The sequence below is a fragment of the Furipterus horrens genome, unplaced genomic scaffold, assembly GCF_987537825.1.
Source record: "Furipterus horrens unplaced genomic scaffold, mFurHor1.1.pri manual_scaffold_11, whole genome shotgun sequence".
Lineage (NCBI taxonomy): Eukaryota > Metazoa > Chordata > Mammalia > Chiroptera > Furipteridae > Furipterus > Furipterus horrens.
In genome coordinates this window covers 20906647-20924899 of record NW_028327181.1, presented here as the reverse complement: position 1 = coordinate 20924899, position 18253 = coordinate 20906647, and the positions used below count along the sequence as shown (strand labels likewise).

General features: G+C 54.0%; 1 protein-coding gene and 1 pseudogene across 1 annotated transcript in view; both read right to left on the bottom strand.

Annotated features, from left to right (window-relative positions):
- Window positions 1-18253, bottom strand: part of PKNOX2 (PBX/knotted 1 homeobox 2) — a 239233-nt gene that overhangs the window by 195770 nt on the left and 25210 nt on the right. The gene's annotated exons all lie outside the window — the stretch shown is intronic.
- LOC149997237 (small ribosomal subunit protein eS4, X isoform-like) lies at window positions 6724-7574 on the bottom strand (annotated as a pseudogene).

Below are 18253 nucleotides of genomic sequence, written 5' to 3'. Positions count from 1 at the left end.
ATGTCGGTGCACTGCCCAGAACTGCAGCCAGCACTGTGTGACCCGGGGGACAGCTAGTCGGAAAGTGGAGCTGATATCCGGGGGGTGACAGAGAAAGAAAACCTGGGGGCTTGTTGACGTCACTGAGCCACTGAATTCAACCCCAGAGCGGTCCTGGTTCTGAACTTCATGATGCACAAGAAGACAAATTCTTTGCTGTTGAAGACACTTTGGGTTGGATTTGCGGCTGCTTTCTGCCACAGGCAGTATACCTGAGGCACACCTGGAATGCTCTCCTGGCAAAAGTCTGATCCCTTCCAATAAATCCCCACTGCTGCTGAGATCAACGTTCTGGAATGCAAACCTGACACAGGCCGTACTTCCCCATCACCCGCAACACACAACCCCAGGGTCTCAGCCCTCAGCCTGTCCCTGGGCGCACCTCCCTCCTTGCCTTGCTGATTCACACCGCCACACTGTGGCTCACCCTGTCCCCCCACCTCAGAGGGCCCTTTCCCTCCACCCTGTCTAATTCCCAGCACCGTCTGCTCCACCATCACCTCCTCTGAGCTCATTTCAGACCAGGCCCCTGTCCCCACCCGTCAGCTCCGTACAGCATCCTGTACTTTCCTCCCTGGTTGCTCGAACCTCACTGTCCCTACATCTTTTACAGGCCTGAGTCCCCACCCTGCTTGCACTTTTGTATGAGTTCCGTGAAGGCAGGGACAATATCACAGCCATTTCTGCAGCCCCAGTACCTGGATGAGGACTGAGCACCAGACAGGTGTTCAACCAGTGTTTGCAAACCTGAACGGAGCTCCCAGTCTCAGCTCATGTGTCCCCGCAGGTGCCACTCAGGCCTCCCCCAGCCCAGGTCCTTGGAACCAGCGCCTTCCTACCCGAGTCCTTGTCACTTTCCAGAGAAGCTAGAAGAAAGGCCCCCTCCTAATGTGCCTGCTCTGAGAAGCAGGTGAGCTGTTAAGTCACCAGATTAGTCAGGGCCACTGGCCTCAGGCCAGTGTTCCCGATGCTGAGCCAATCACCTACTTCAACAGAAAGTCGGGGTCCGGAGCTGGGTTCCTGGCCACCTCACCAGCTGTGTGAACTCAGAGAAACTTCCTCAGTCCTCTGGGCCTCAGCTTCCTTATTTGGCCAAAAGGGATGAGCAGGCCTCTGTGAGGATGAACTGAGTGTAATGTCTCACAGACAGTGCCGGGTAAATGACGTGTTACTTCCCCCAAGAGCTGAAGCTGGCCCCGAGGTAAACGAGCAAGTCCACGTCCAGCAGGCCCCAAACACTTCATTCACTGGGGCTTAAACACTGTGTGGGGACTGAACAGCAGAAATATCTCTATGGGAGCAACCAGGGAGAGGAGAGAGCCAGCAGCCCCTGAGCCCACCTGCAGGCTGGCCTGGGCCACGTGGTGCATACCTGGCACCACGAATGTGCGTCACCGCAGCCCCGCGCGTGGTATTTCCATCCGGCTCCACGAAGGAGAAAGCAAAGGCGTGGAGAAGTTAAACAACATGCCCAGTGCGTCCATGTCACGAACCCAGATCAGTGGGGGAGTCGGCCTCTCACCTCAGCCCCATCTGGCTCTCACACTGGAGATCCTTCTACTGTCTTTTCTCCCCTCCAGCCCACAGACCCAGGATCTGTGTTCCTGCTGGTAAAATGGGAGGAGGTGGCCAGGTGGGGAGAGGAAAGAGGGAGATCCAGGAGTGAGAGAAAGGGGGGAAGTGGGAGAATGAGAGAGAAACTCCTAGGAAAGACTGCTCTCCTATCACCAGCATGCTCATGTGGGTGTGAGATTGTGCATGTGTGCCTGTGTGTGCCTGTGTGTATGATCTGTGTGCCTCTGTGAGACTCCATGTGTGGCTGTGTATGATTCTGTTTGTATACGTGTGCATGCCTATGTGCGTGAGACTGTGCACATGTGCCTGTGTGCATGGTCTGTGTGCATGTGTGTGTGACTTTGTGTGTGTGACTATGTATGATTCTCTGTTTGAGTACATGTGTGTGCCTGTGTATGACTGTGTGTGTGACTTGTATATGGTCTGTGTGCCTGTGTGTGTGCCTATGTGACTCCGTATGTGTAACTGTGTATGATTCATTGTATTGCATATATGTGCGTGACCATGTGCATTACATATGGGCATGACTATGCATGCATGCATGTATTTATGTGTGTGTGTTGGGGGGAGGAGATGAGCTTGCACAAACTGGCCTCCTGCCTACTTCCACACACACTCATACTCTGGTCACGTCGCCCAAACTCATCCTGTGTGACCCCACATGTGGTCCGCAGTGGGAGACCTCACCTATCAACGTGCCTCTTAACAAGGGACCCCCGCAGTCCCAACCAGCCATATGACATCAGCATAACCAGCTCTGCCGTTAGTCCATGACTGACCCACAGGGATAGCGGAGGGAGGAGGGCAGGGGATGTTTATCCTCTAATTCAGTTGGGCTTCTCTGGACAGACCTTCCCCAGTCCAGCCCATTGTGGCTCCTCTGGTCGCAGAGAGAATGCTGGGGAGGCAACTCAGTCCACATGCCTCTCACTTCTCAAAGATGGCCAGAGCACGGGAGGGGGACACACCTTCCCAAACCAGCAGCGACAGCAGCAGCTAGGGTCTCCAGCTGGAAAAGGAGTTGGGGCAGGGCTGCAGGAGGGGCAGCAGCCTTGGTTCCCAGCCCACCCTCTGCCCCCTGGGCCCCACCAGCACTGCCTTCCAGCTGCCTTCTTCTTCTTCCTCCCATGCTGTCATGGTAAGAGAAAGGGGGCCAATGTCACACAGCCTGCCTATCAGGAGCAGAGAGATTCAAACCCACAGCTCTGCAGCCACCCACCACTCCCAGCCTGGGTTCCTCCCTCATCCTGAAAGCTCAGACCAGCAGAGCAGGCAATGCTGCAGAAAGACAGCTGAAGGAGCCCTGGGCCAGACTGGGGTGCAAGACACTGACCACGTAGTAGAAACGGAATCTACTAAAGTCTACTTTCCAGGTTGACTTAGGCCAGGTCAAAGTGAGTTCTGAGGCCAGACCCTTAATTACGCATCTTCCTACAGAGCATGTGCCCCAGATCTCCATCACACAGCATAAGCACACAGAGGGGAGGAACTAGGGAGGGCCACAGGTCCTGCCCTAACTGTGAATAAGCCAAGAGCACCTTTAGCTTGCTGGCAGACTCCATGGATCGTGTTTCCTTTCCACACACACCTTCCATTTGACTGGGGTGTGCAAAAATGGCTGTGGTGTTCTTCCCCCAATGCTATGCATGGGGTTCCCTGACAACACTGAGCTCCGACAGGCCCTTTAAGAGCATCCTCTTATCCTCCCAACCGGGGCTGACCAGCCAGCGCCCAGCCAGGTGACGTCAGGCAAGGACTGGAAGGACAACTTCTGGAGGACACCTGGTCCCAGATCCCGGGATCTCGAATCCATAACTCCCAGCTCCAGAAAGAAGACTATCCGCCTGTCCCCTTTGGCACACACAAGGCTGGAGACACACTTCTGGACTGGTGTGCCGCCTCACCAGCTGCAAAAGAGCTCTTTCAAAGGGAAGCTGAGGACGCCCCCCTGGGTTTCGGGAAGCCACTAGTCTGCACTGTGAAACAATTTCAGACAGTCTCCTTTTGCTTTCAAATGTACTTGATCAACATGAAAAGGATCGTGAGGGCCAGAGCTCCTGCAGGTAGAACTAAGAAAGAAGAAGAATGTTCATAAATCATTTACCCTACGATCCAAACAGGGCTGTATTTTTTTTTTTTCTTAAAGGAAAAGGCAATGCCAAAGAAATAGAGCTGTGTAGGAAACCAAACACACTGTGACTTGTCCCTAAATGTAGTGTCCCCAAGTGGAGCGAGGCATTCTGTTTATTTATTTTCACATGCAATCTGACCCTCAATACTAATTTTCCAGCCTAGGTTCCTCCCTCATCCCGAAAGCTCAGACCAGCAGAGCAGGCAGCGCCGTGGAAAGACAGCTGATGGGCACAGCTGCACGCCCACCTACTATGCAGCTCCAACCAGGGCCTGACTGTCTCCTCCGCAGCTGACTCCACCCTGGGGCAGCTGGGCTGAGCTCCGAGCTCCAGGACCGGGACGTCAGGCCACAAGATCCCCATTGCATTCCTTCAGGCCTTAGCTCAAATGTCACCCCTCAGAGAGACCTTCCTCAGCCGCCCCAGTAGAATTTTGCCCATGGCCCTTCCCATTCCCTACCCTCTTAACCTGCTTTGTTTTCCCTTCAGAGTAATCATTATTGCTTTGCCTTATACGACCTAGATGTTTATCATGTGAATCCCCTATGGGGATGTAAGCTTCCTGAGGGCAGAAAATCTACGTGTGACAATTGAACCCCAGCACCTAGAGACTTACCTGACACATAGTGCTGCATTTTTCTTGGATGGATGGATGGACAAATAAATAAAAAGGGTCCCTTCCCCGCATCCAGGGGACACTGAAGACAGAGAAACTCTTGTTTAATCCCAGGTAAGGAGAGTGTGCCATGTTGACTCAGAGTCAACTATTCCTGCTCGTCGGCCTCACCCCCTTCATCTGCACAATGGCTCTGGCTCCAGCGCCAGTAAGAAGGGGAGGGGGAGCCAGGGAGACCTACTGCCTCCTACTGGTGCCTGCCATCATGCTGTGCCCCTGACTGGCAAACATGGCCTCACAGCCTGAGACTGACATCATCGTCCCTTACCCCAGATAATGAAACTGAGGCTCAGATATAGAAAGTAACTCACCCAAACTTGCTCCCCTAGGAAGTGGCAGAGAGGATGTCAACCCCAGGCTTCTACCTTACACGGTGATGTGACACTGCAGAGTTTATCCTTCTACCTATGCGTCGGGTGCGTCATCCCAGAGGAACACCCAGCACCGTCGGGAGATCCTGACCTCTGCGTGTTTCCAGAAGTAGAAGTTTTCCCCATGGAAGGCCCTGTGTCCCAGAAAACCCTTTAGTCCCAGGCAGACTGGACAGTCAGTCACCCTCAGTAGGAGGAAGCCGCAACTAGAGACTGAATTAAAGAGCACGGGGGTCCTTGGACGGAGCTCGTCCTCCAGCAGTGACGGGAGGGCCCAGCAGCAGGAGGGCCCAGCTGCATGTTGTGGGCCGCCCAGCCCCGCGCCCGCGCCTGAGTTGCGACACACAGGTTGGAGGCCACGTTGGCGTGGGGGAGAGGCAGGAAGCGGGAGGCGTCATGGCCCTCCTTCACCCTGAGTGCAGACTTTGGTCTCAGAACAAGGACAGCGTGGACTCCTTCCCTAAAAGGACCGAAACCACCGGGACTAGATGACCTCCTGAAAGTGAGGAAGGCAGATTCCCTGGATTCCAGCCCATGAGGCTGGACAGGAAGCATGGAGTCCTGGACTGCCAGTAAGTGACCAAGAAGAGCCACAGGGCCCATGAGATGGAGCCTCCGGATGCCCCAATCAAAGGCATGGATTTGGAAGGGAAGGCCACCTCTGCGGGGTCTTTCTCTGAACAAAAAGCTGACCCTCTGTTCTCCAGCTGGGCTTTGGCAGGACCTTATATCTTTATTCTCCTGCCTCCAGAGGGAAGACCCATCCAAGGTCCATCCCCCCGACCGCGCCCCCCCAACACCACCTTGCTTCACCTCCAGTGGTGGCCAAACTCTACCCTGGACCACCTGATTCTGTAGGAGCTAATTGGTTCTTCTGCTGCTAGATTAAGAACAGAACGGCCGGAACACAGGCGGAGGCCAAGTGCAAGTGAGGGGCAGGGGCGTGAAGAAAGCAGGGAGGCTGGGGTGAGAGGGTACATGGGACACACTCTCCGCCTTCAAGATTTCTACATTCAGGGCCTCAGGAGAGGGGTTCTTTGCCTCTTTGTTCACTCACCACAAAGGTGACTCTGACCTCACCTTGTAGCGTAGACCTTTGGGGCCACAGCCCGCCTCTCCGCGCCACCCTCCAGCCCAGCCCCGGTCATGCCTGTGCTGTGGGCGCATGGCTTCGTAAGTGTCTTTGACTTTCCCATCTGGGTGTGTTCAGTGCACACTGGTGTCATTAGGAGTTTTCCTAATGTCCTTCTTCCTCAAACAGACTGTACCTGTCACCTTCTCCTTCCCTCCCACCTCAAAAGCAAAGCCCTCTTCTGCTCTCCTGGCTGGTCCCGCCTGGCTCTGACCCTCTGTCCCTACGAGCCCATCCATTGTCAGGGTGTATGCATGTATCTTCAGTCTCTCCCCTGCTCAGGCTACCCACCTTGACCTACAAACATGCAAGATCTCCCGGCCCCATAGGCGTGATGGTGCAGAGGAAGGGCACCAGCCCAGAGCAGAGATCCATAGAACATTATTGGCCCTGGAACCTTCGGAGACTCACTGCTAACTAGCCCCCACCCCCGACTCCCTTAAATATTGTGAAGATTAGGTAAGATAATGGACTTGAAGTATTTTATAAATTATAATATGAATGTAAAGAAGTATTCAATCTTTAAATCCTTTTCTTAACCCTCCGAAATTACATCCCTCCCGTCGCTCTCGGAAGCGATTTGTGCTCACAACGGCCATGCCCTCACTTCCCTTTCCCCCCCACCCCTAACAGCTGGCGGCTGCCCCACAGCTCCAGTGGTGCCGCCTGTGTGGGCTGAGTGCTCCAGGGCTTCTCTCTCTGCTGGTAGCGACGCCAGTTCTTCCCAGGTTAGCACCTCCAGTCACCATACACAGGTTACCGGTGTCAAACATGAAGAAATCAGTAATTTTGCTCATTTCACCCACTGCTCTGTTCGGCAGCCAGTCTCTTGCCTCTCTCTTCAGCGACGGTGAGGCGGATACCCTTTCCACAGGGAAGGGAAACCCATGGTTTGTTGCCTTTGTCGGTAACAAAAATGTTGGAGAGCCAGTTGGCAAAGCCATTGCCATTGGCATCTTCCACATGAACTCTGTCAAAAGAACCAGGCGTCTCTCTGCTGATGACCACGCCAGTTCTTCCCTGGTCAGCACCTCCAGTCCCCACGCACAGGTTACCGGTGCTGGACTTGATGAAGTCCGTGATTTTGCCCGTCTCCAAATCAACTGGAAGGGTGTCCTTCACCTCGATGAGGGCATCCGGGTAGCAGATGGTGTGAATGTCATGGGTCACCAGCTGAGGGATTCCTTTTGTACCTGCAAAGATCTTCCTCCCTTGACGCAACTTGTGCTTGGCCTCAGCGGGTGTGGTACGATGGGCAGCAGAGTGACCTTGGTGTCCGAGATCAGACGGATATTCTCTCCGGTCTTGTCCGTATTGATCACATCCATAAAACCAGCAGGGCAGGTTCCATCGGTTGGGACCTTGCCCTCAGTCTTAAACTGCTGCACACAAATCTTTACTTCATCTCCTGTTAGGGCATACTTAAGTCTGTTCCTTGGGAAAACAGTAAGAGGGAGACAGTCTCTCAGCTTGCAGGGACCGGTAGATGGACAAGAAGCAAACGCACTGGCCAGCATATCCAGCATCCGATGCTGTGGAGCTGCCACACGGTTCCCACGCTGCTTGGGACCACGAAGCTGCACTGGGTGCAGAAGCAGCTCATCTTCACTTTTGCTGCTAACAGTACCCCTTCCCCTCCGATCATGCATCCGAGCTGGAGAGATCTTGGAATCCTTGCTGATTTCTCCCTCACCACCACCCCAATTTCACTTCACCCCCTCAGCTAACCCCGACCAACACATTCCCACAGGGCACAGTTCGAGTCCTCACAGGTCCAACTCCCACGGCATCTCCCTATTTACTTTCTCCTTTCCCACCGCAAACATGCTTGTTACTTCCTTTATTACTTAGTACGCTCAGACACTCACAGCCATCTCCGGGCCACTGCTCTCTGCTTTGATCTACCCTGCACGTTAGTGTCAGCAAGACCTCTCTGTAAGGCAATGTCTTCTCTTATGGTTCCTTATGTCAAGAACCTGCACTGGCTCCTGTGGCCCCTAGAACAAAGAGCAGATTCCTGAGCCTGGCATGGGAGCCTTCACACTGCGCCTCCAACCCAACTTCCAGTTCTAATTGACGGTCTACCTCTGTGCCGCTTCGACACTCCAAATAAATCACAGTATTTCTCCTCCCGTGACTAGGCTTCGGACTGCATGACGTGGCATGTTGGCATGTCCCATCTGTCTGTCAGAGTGCCTGTTTCCCACTACTGCCCATGCGAACCCTATTCCTCCTTCATATCCAGCTGGAATGCCCTCTTCTCTGTGACGCGTTCCGGGGCAACCCCAGAGAGCAGTACATGTCTGTAGCCTGCTCGCAGTGCATCATCTATGATACTTACCGTCTCTGCAGCACACCTGCTGATGTCTTTGCCCTAACTCCTCTATTAGAGCCGTTTACTACTCAGGTATATTTAAGCCACTTTTAAATCCATAGTAGTTATAAAAAATAACTGTTTGCTAAATAAAAAAGTGAATGACTAAATTCTGCCTCTCTGGTGGTTTCCACTCTAAGTGCCTAATGGAGGATTTTCTCCTTCCCATTCATGTGTCCTTTGGCCAAGTCAGGCTGACAACGAGCCATGCCCTGCACACACCTGCTCCCACTGCTGACACCAGCGCCCAGTCCGCCTCTTTTTAAAAAGAATTTATTTATGTAATTTTAGAGAGAGAGGAAGGGAGGGAAACAGAGAACATCAGTTGGTTGCCTCTCACACACCCCAACCAGGGACCAGGCCTGCAACCCAGGCATGTTGCCCTGACTGGGAACTGAACCAGTGACCTTTTGGTTTGGAGGCCGGCGCTCAATCCACTGAGCCACACCAGCCAGGGCCAGTCCATCTCTTACTGGATTTGCTGTTGTTGGTATCATTGTTGCACCTGACCCAATGCTCTCGTTCTCTGTCACAAAGCTTCCTACTCCTTTGCACCCTTCCCACATGCTCCTCCTACCCCTGTATCTTCTGGGGGGGGGGTTCCCTGTCACCCTCCCTTGAATGCTATGTTCCTTGGGATTCTGTCTTTGCTCACTGTTCTCCTGCACACTCTCCCTGGGTGACCTCATCCATAGACTAGTGGCTCCCACATCTCTATCTCCCCAGCCATGTCCTCTAGCAGGTATATTCAACTTCCTGATAGACAAGTCCACACCTGCAACTAAATGTCCCATAGATATTGAAACTCAATGTGTTTTTTTAAAAAAAGGGAAAGAAAGAGGATGGAAGGAAGGAAGGAAGGAAGGAAGGAAGGAAGGAAGGAAGGAAGGAAGGCCCAGAAGACTCATTTCTCTTCCTGGGTTTCCATAGCAGTTGTTGAAACTACTGTCCACCCAGTACAGAGGTGAAATCGCAGGTCACCACGGAGTCCTTCCTTCCCCTGACCCCCTCAAAGCTCTCCATTCCGGCCCCTCCCCTCTCTCCACAGTTCCACGGCCTCAGTTCAGCCCTCGCCATGGCTTGCCTAGAGATAGGTTTCTAACTGGCTTCCCTGCGTCTGCCGGGTCTTACCCATGTTAGTCCAGCCTTCTCAGCACCCCCAACATGAACTTTCTAAAACACAATCTGTCCAAGGGCCTCGCCAGCCTAAAATCCCTTAATACCAACCATGGCTATAACTTACTGAGCACTCTCTTTGCCCTGAAATTGCTCTTGGCATTTTATGCAGATTGACTCAGTTCGCTCAACAGCTCCATGAGGTAAGTACTATGTTTACACCCTTTTCACAGATTAGGAAATTGAGGCACCCAGGGCTTGTCATTCGCCCAAGGTCACACAGATAACAAATGCCAGAGCAGGACACCTGGCTCCAGTGCCTGCTTCTCAGACCCCATTTCAATCTGTCTCTTCAGGGGCCCCACTGGCTATATGAAAACTATGCCCCTCAGACATCACCTCCAACAAGGCTCTCCATGACCTGGCCATGTAGCTTCTCCACTCGCCTCCTGCTGCTCTCTGGATCATGCCTTATGCTCCCAAATCCTCAGCTGCTTGTATTGTACAGGCACATCATGCTAGTGCATGTATGCATGCCCATGTGTGTGTGGGAGGGGTCTCTCTCTCTTTTTTTTTTAAATGTTTTATTTATTTTTAGAGAGAGGGGAAGGGACAGAGAAAGAGAGGGAGTGAAACTTCAGTTGGTTCCCTCTCACACGCCCCCAGCTGGGGACCTGACCCACAACCCAGGGATGTGCCCTGACCAGGAATCGTACTGGTGACTTCTTGGTTCGCAGGCCAGTGCTCAATCCACTGAGCCACACCAGCCAGAGCATGTCCCATTGCTCAACTCTTCCATGCCCACAGTGGGCCACATTTTGGACCACTTTGTACACAAGTCAGCTTAGATGTCCCAAGGAACAGTTCCTTCCAAACTCCCAACAGCCACCTGCCTGAGCTGAGTGTTCCTCTGGTGCTCCCACCCTTGCAGTTTCCTTTGCAGATCCTGCCCCGTCCCCCATATTGTAGACTCCTCAAGGGTGGTGTGCACAGTACACAGAGTGCCTGGAACGCAGTAGGTGGCCCAGCCGTATTTGCTCTCCCTCCTCAACTTGCTCCGTCCCACCCACCCAGGGCCCTGACCCCGCCATCCCAACCATCCCTGTGCCCAGCCGCTTCTTCCCCGAGTTCCCTCAGCACACAGAATCTGTGCCACTCATTTAGTAATTAATTAATCCTGTTCCCTTTTGTGACATCTCCTGCATTGTCTTCATTATTATTTAACGCTTGTACCGTAGCTTTTCTGTTCATAAACCACCTCCCCAATCAGTGGATACATTTCTTTAAGGTGGAAGTTCGGGGCTAGGTTTCGCTTGCATTTCGTCCTCCTAAATCCCTTGTCCATCTGAGTGCCCGGCAAAGCTGCGGTGCTTTAGTCTAACACGGCCTGGGGAGGCCAAGGGTGGGTGGGAGAGCACGTGCCTGGGGCAGGCGTGCAGTGCGAGGCACGGGAAAGACTGACTGTAAAGCGGGGGCTGCTCAGAGCAGCACAATACCTGGGGCTCAAAGGGACATAACCCGACTCTGCTCAGCCTCCCCCCAGCAAGAGTCACCTGCTGGCTGTGCTAGGAATCTTTTCTCGGGCATAATCAAAGGTAGAATTAAAATTCCTGATTCAGAACCAGGAATCCCGAAGTATTCCTAAGAGCCCAAAATATCACTCTGCCCTCGGTGGAGGAGCTGCCACCCCGGCCTGCTAGATGCCGAAGCCCACATGGCGTTCACTCTGCCTCAGCTGACCTGAAGGCCTTCAAGGGACCAACCACCCTGGGAACCTTCCTGGGTAAAGCTGGGGAGCTCCCACGCAAACTGGCATGAGTTGGTCACCTATGAATGGAACAAAGCAGCAGCCTGAGCCACAGGCCAGCAACCTTGCACTTGGCGGGCACCACAGGGACAAACCCACACACCCCTTGCTACTCGGGTGGGCCTCAGGCCAGCTGCACCAACATCCCCTGGGAGCCTGTTAATGTGAATCCCAGTCCCACTCAGACCTGCTGACTTAGCATCTGCATTTTAACAAGACACCAAGGCGACTCATTTACACATTAACCTCTGAGAAAGGCGAGTTTAGTGGCCCCTTCTCCCTGGACATCCAACTCCCAGCCACCCTGGCTGCATCCTGGACCAAAACTAGACCCCCACCGACCCACCCACCATCCTGCCAAGAATGAGACTGACTTCCCCTCTGTGGAAAGGAGCAGGTCTTGCTTCCTCCTTGGTGCAGCTGATCTCCAATTCTTTCCAGCTCCAGAGTCTCTATGACTCCAACAACGTTGAAAATGGGATTTACTCTTGAGGCTCTGACCCCTCTCCCTGCCAACCCTGATCCCTGGGTCTTTGGTGAAAGCAGTTCCAGGAGCCCCAAGCAAAGGGCAGGGTGGACTTTGATTTTCCTGAACATAGGACCCACACTCTGGGCAGAGGAACTCAAGAGGGGGGCACTTTTCCTACAGAGGGTGGAGGTGAGGCACTGGCTGGGGGAAAGGAAACTGGGGGGGGGGAAAGGCTGACACGGGGTGAATCAGGGGTCAGAGGCCCACACGCGGACACAAGCCCCAGTCTGCCGCCCGGACGCCTAACACGCAACAGTTTGCTCGTGAACTAAGTGAAAGATGGCCCCACCCGGGTCTCAGTCTGTACTGTGCTCCCCAAACCCTAAAGTGAGGGCATTTGGGTTTGTGGCCGGAAACTGTAGGACTGTCTCAGTGGTTGAGGGGAAGAATGCCCTCAGTGGGGGGTGGGGAGAGTGAGGCCCTGTGGTCCTGTCCCCATGGGACATCTTACTAGCTCTGCCATGTCCCCTCCCCCATGCACTGCAGAGCACCCCTGAAGCCGGGGAAGGTGGGTGGGAGGCAGGGGCCTCACAGCGCATGTGAGGGCAGCACCCAGGCTGAGTACTAGCCTGACGCCCCACGAGACAAGGTAAGTACATATTTGTTAATTTTATTTATTGAGAGAGAGAGGAAGAGAGAGAGACAGAAGAGGGGGAAGGAGCGAGACCGAGAGAAGCACATCAATTTGTTATTCCACTTACTGATGCACTCACTGACTGATTCTTGTATGTGCCCTGACTGGGGATCGAACCTGCAACCTTGGCATATCAGGACGACGCTCCAACCAAATAAGATACCTGGCCAAGGCAACAAGTTAAGTACTTAGACACCAGGCATGAGGCCCAAGCCCTGGACCCCCTACCTTGGGGCTGGATCTGGGGATTTGGGGGGCGGCGTGTCCAGGAGGCCCAGCATCATGGTTACCAGACACCAGAGCATGGAGCTGAGACCTGAGGCGAAGAGCGCAGAGGGGAAATCGACCACAGCAGAATTCCGGGGTGAAGGCATATACGTAGGGGTGGTAAATATTACACCTCTTAATGGAAGGTTTTTTAGATTCTGGCAGCTGGCAGAGGGGGAGGCAGTAGGAGAACAGTGAGTGGATTTGCCCCCCTCCAAAAAGAAGAAATATTATTACCGTTTCAGTCGTATCATCGAGGAAGCCTGACCAAACAGCTGTCTCTGTGGAGATGGTCGTGGGTAGACGGAATCTGTCCAAGAGGACTCCAGCCCCCAAACTGTAGCCTGTCCCCGGTGCCCGAGAGGGCTCCTTCCTTCACCCCTGCACTTCCAAAGGCTCACAGGGAAGGGAGGGTGGAGGGCCCTGGAGGGCCCTCGGGTGCTCCCTGGGAATGAGGGGCTGGGAGCCTTGTCTGCTGGGCAGTGCCCCCCTGTGCATGGCGGGGATAAGCAGGGAGCATGAAGACCCCTCTGCACCTAAGTGAGGACGTCTCCCCCACGGTACACCTGCAGAGCCACCAGGCCTCTTTGGGGACAGACATTTCTGCATGTGTCAGTGCAGTTACCCCATCCATGGAGGGTGTAGGGTTTGAAGGGAGATGCTAGGAGGGAGGAAATGGGGTCCAGAGCCACGTGGCTACCCCCCCACTGCCCCTCCCCCACATTAGCATTTAACATTTCCCCAGGACCCAGAGAAATCAGGGCTAATGTTCCGAAGCAGTGGGGGTGGGGAAGGGTCACAGCTGCAGCCTGGCAGGCCCCAGGCCCCCAGCATGTCTGGGGTGAACTGGGGGGCTCTCTCGGGGATGCCATTCAGGCCCTGTCTTTGGGGGGAGAAAAGCCAAAGAAAAACATGTATTTATAACACGAACTTCCCTCTTCTCCTTCCCCTCAGCTAACTGATTAATTAAATGAATACAAAGGCCGTCTTGTTGGGAGCCCCAGCCGCATGGACCCTCTGTGTTTTCTTTAAGCCGGCCCAGCAAACAGGAAACAAAAGGCTTAATTCTGTCTGGTTTCGTGAAGGGGGCTGTATGTCACAGCCAGAGGCTGGGGTTCCGCCAGACCCCGCAGAGCAGCCACAAGGCAGCTCGCGACCCCCGGCCTCCCAGCCAAGCCCACTGCCCCACAAGCCCAAGCAATAGCCAGGCTAGCCTGGCTCTGGAAGAAATGCCTACAGGATGGGAGAGAAAAGATCAGGGAGCCAGGAGGGCCCAAGAGAGGACCCTGGAAGGAAACCTCCGAGGGAGTGAGCAGGAGGAATGGGACCCACTGGGCCACTAAGAGGGGAGAAAGGGAGGCAGCTGAATCCAGGACTTCGCTGATGAGTGAGCTGAAAAATCACCATTTCCCACCTGCCACACTTCCTATCCCAATGAGTCTCTCAGATGGTCTTGAGCTTGGCAGCCACACAGCTGCCCCAGTCTCCTGCCCTCGGGTAGAAACTATAGTGCACAGAGGGACCGGGATGGCACGGCACACACCACACGCACCTCCTCAAGCTGCCCTGGCCAAGCCCCTTGCACGATCCCCTTCCCTCAGAGGCTTTGCCCTCTCTTCCGTGGCCAGGACTCAGGAACATTTTTCTTATTTTCTGGGAGACCCCAGAACTTTGTACGTCATGGGTAGGGGGCTACTTTTTTTTCTACCAAGGAAGAAAACAATATCTGGGGGGTGATTTGGGCTGCCCTGGGTGCAGCTCCAGAGGAGCTCCTAAGAGTTCGTGGGACCAAAGGATGAGCCCCCAGCCCACATCCTCCATCTCCCAAACCAGCAAGGACAGCCCTGGCCTGGTGGCTCAGTTGGTTGGAGCGTTGTCCCATACATCAGAAGGTTACGGGTTCAATTCCTGGTTAGGGTACATATCTAGGTTGCAGGATCAGTACTGGGTTGGAGCGGCAACCAATCAATGATTCTCTCTCTCTGTCTTTCTCTCTCTCTCTCTCTCTCTCTCTCTCTCTCTCTCTCTCTCCATCCCTTCTTCTCTCTCTAAAATAAATAAAAACATCTCCTCGGGTAAAGATTAAAAAAACAAAACAAAAAACTAACCAGGATGTGGCAAAGAAGACCCACTTCATCCTTGGAGGTAGCAAGGTCATGACCAATCAGCAATCTTGATTGAGCCCCAACCTGAGCTCTCCGCTTAGAAAGCACTCATGGGAACCACGACTCTGGGAGGCCAGTGAGGAGAGGAGCTGAGGGGACGCCACAGGGAAGGTGATGCCAGGCTGAAACTGGGCCAGGGGTCTGAGTTAAGTGAGCCAACCAAGCCCTCTACTTCAGAGACTCTCAATTCACTCAGGGGAGCTTCACAGAGTCCCAGATATGCCAGGTTTCTCAACTCTGGGGACATCAGTGAACAAAAGTGACAGGCTTCTTGCCCACTTGGCTGTGCATCCCTTTGGAAGATAGAGTGGGAAAACAAGTGCCCACCTGATCATCCATTCATTCCTTTGCTCAACAGGTACTCATCAAGGGCAGTGGGGACACCATGGTGACCAACCAGACACTGGCCCTGACCTCCTGGAGCAGGCCTAACAGGCAAGTCAGATATTTACAGTCAAATCACGCCAATCAACATGTGACAGCAAACCAGGACGGCCTCCGCTAGAAAAGCACCTCAGGGTCCAAAAGATTCCTCTGGCGTTGGTGGGGAGAAGAGACTGGGGATAAGGGGTCAGGCAGAAGATGGCCACCAATGTCGCAGTGGGCCAGGCAAGCGATGACAGGTGTGGGCCAAGGGCGTGACATAGGGAATGGAGAGACATCCGGGGCCAAGACTTAGCTTATGTAAAAGATAGAATTGACAGGACAGGATTGGGCTCCGTGGCTGTGAGGGGCAGATTAAAGCCAAGGATGATCCCTGGTCTTCAGCTCAAGTACCCTGGTGAGTCCTGCTGCTCCTCAGTGAGCTGGGGCAGGTGGGGGAGGCGCAGAGTAAGCTGAGGGGTGAGGAGACCCAGTGGGTCTGGTCCCTTCTGTTCCCTCCCCAGCCTCCAGCCTTAAAAGAGAATCTCTGCTCATCTCTTTGCCTTGTTTCCTCAGGTGAACTAAAGAAGGGCAGGAGAGCCCTCTGTCCCTGCCTCAGTTACCCTCCAGGAGACAGGGAGGCCAGCAGCCAGGCTCTGAGGTGTGCTGTGTGGCAATACAAAGTGCACCCTCATATACGGCCCCCAAAACATCAGTGTCCCAGAAGACTGAGCCACAGAGCGGGGAGCCACCCACCACAGCATTTGGGGCTGGGGCTGGGGCTGTACCTCAGGTGCTCTGCTCCGCAGCCTCGGGCTCCCTTTGTGAATGGATGTTAACTCTGTCTTATCTGATCCACAAAGAAGCAAGAAGAGACCCAGGAATTCTTACACAGCCAAGGAGCCCCAAGTCAGGGTTCTGGGACAGTGAAATACCCCATATTGTTTTCTTTGCAATACTGATTAAACTTCCTGATCTGGCTTTTCTTGGATGGATGCTAAATTATATTTGTACTGAATGAGGGTGCAGGGGCTGCAGAGGCACCTGGCATTGAGTGAAGGTGAACACCTAGGAATGTTCTCCATAGAGAAGGGGGTGCCCAGACAGAGGTAGGAGCAGCCTGGGGAGGGGGGGAGCAGCTTGGACGCCACTGGAACCGAAGTGCCTCTGCCTCTTGGGAGCAGACTAGAAGCTGTGGAAATGCACATGTCAAGTCACAAAGGCTAGAGGAGCTGAGCCTATTCAGCTGAGCAGAAGGGCCATTGGCCGCCACCTGGGGTGGGCAGAAGGCCTGGAGTGGGGACTCTGACAGCCACCAAGGAGAAGGAGGAAGGAAGGGAGATGGAGAGAAGAGAAAGAGGAGGAGAAAGAGAGGGAGGAGGGTCTGCAAACAAACTGGAAAGAGCAGGAAGGGGGGTGGGGCATAGCATCTCTGTCGGAGGAGCCCAGGGTCCGATCTACAGGGTTAGGACTAAAGGCCCTCCGGGAGCAGGCCCCTGTCACAGGTCAGAGGGACTCCAGGGCGGATCGGAACAAGCCTCCATTGATGAATGAATCTGCTCTGCAGTGAGAAGACTGTCCCCGAGTCCACCTGGGCTCAAGTAACATTAACCTCAACACGTGGATTACCAGGCTGCCGTGGCCAGGAATGAATATACTGAAGGAGAACTCAAAGCAGGTTTTAAAGGGAGAAAATGCCCCCACCCCCCCACCCCCGCCCCCTCCTTCTTACCCCTCGGGTGCCGCCAAACAAGAGGGAGTTCGAGGTGGGAAGGCTGGTGAAGGGTGAGTCTCCCATGCTCCCAGCCCACCTCTGCATCAAAAAAGCTGATGGGAGAGAAGAGAACTCCAGACCCCGAATTCTTTGAACTCTGCAGTAGAAGCAACAGTGGATCATTCAGGGTCCTCCAAATGAGGACCCCTTCTGGGCCCCAACACAGTTGTCTCTGCTCATCGCCATTCTGATTGGGAGACCTGAGAACAAGCCCCAGGTCTCAGCCCCACCTGGGCCTGGCAGACACCGACAGGGAGCCCAGTCTCCCCCAACCGTTTCTCCAGCACAGAGCCTGCTTCTGAAGTCTAAACGAGGAATCAACCGGCTGCTTCCCTGCAAGGTCCTCCATGGGTCCTGCAAGGTCAATGTCATTTGTAGGCAGGTAACAGCCAGGTTTCCCAGAGCCTGCACTCTGTGACCTGTGGCTGTGGTGCAGCCCACAGAATGGCTGTGCCCAGGGCAGCAGGGAGTGGGAGCACAGAGGCCCCACCCTGAGGCCACCAGACCCCTTTCCAGGGGACCCATCAGCTCTGTGCTGCCTGAACAGCCCCTGCTCCCCCACTGACCCCAACTTTACAGCTGTCCAGGACCCTTGGGGATGTGTGCTCTCCCCTGATGATCCCAGCTCACCCCCTTTCTTGCCCCATCAGATTCTTGGGTAGCAAAGGACTCTGAGGCAGTTTTTTATTATTAAGAAGCTCTCCAGCAGGAGAACTCTCCCAGCTTAGTCATATGCTATTAAGCAAGTTATCACTCTCTGAAGGTCAGTTTTTAAACCAATAAAATGGGGTAATAACATCTCCCTTGCAGAAGCAATATTTCCTGTGCGGCTGCTAAGAGTTCAGTTTCAGAGGCTGACTTCCTGGGCGCAAATCTCATCTTCCCAAGTTACTAGCTGTGTGACCTTTGGCAAGTGCCTTCACCTCTCTGTGCCTCAGTTTTATTATCTATAATATCGTCGTCGTCGTCGGCATCTGTCCGTCTCGAGAGACGATGGTGTAGCTTCTACTGAAGCTACAGAGCCTGGGCAGGGTGATATGGAGAGTCTGCTGTTGCCCATGCAGCAGACCCCCCCCTCTCTTCGCAGCTGAAGGGTCCAAGGGAAAGACGGAGTCAATACAGCTTGGCTTCAGGTGCGCCGCAGGAGTTGCCGGTGTTGACTACAACGTCAAACCGCCTTAGGGACTCCGGCTCCGGATTTTCTGTCGGGGTTTACTCCCTTAGCCTTTCCCCTGAAGAGGTATGCCGCAAGGCAGCGGAGGTTTTTTGGAGTCAGAGTTTTCCTTCTCTGATGTACCC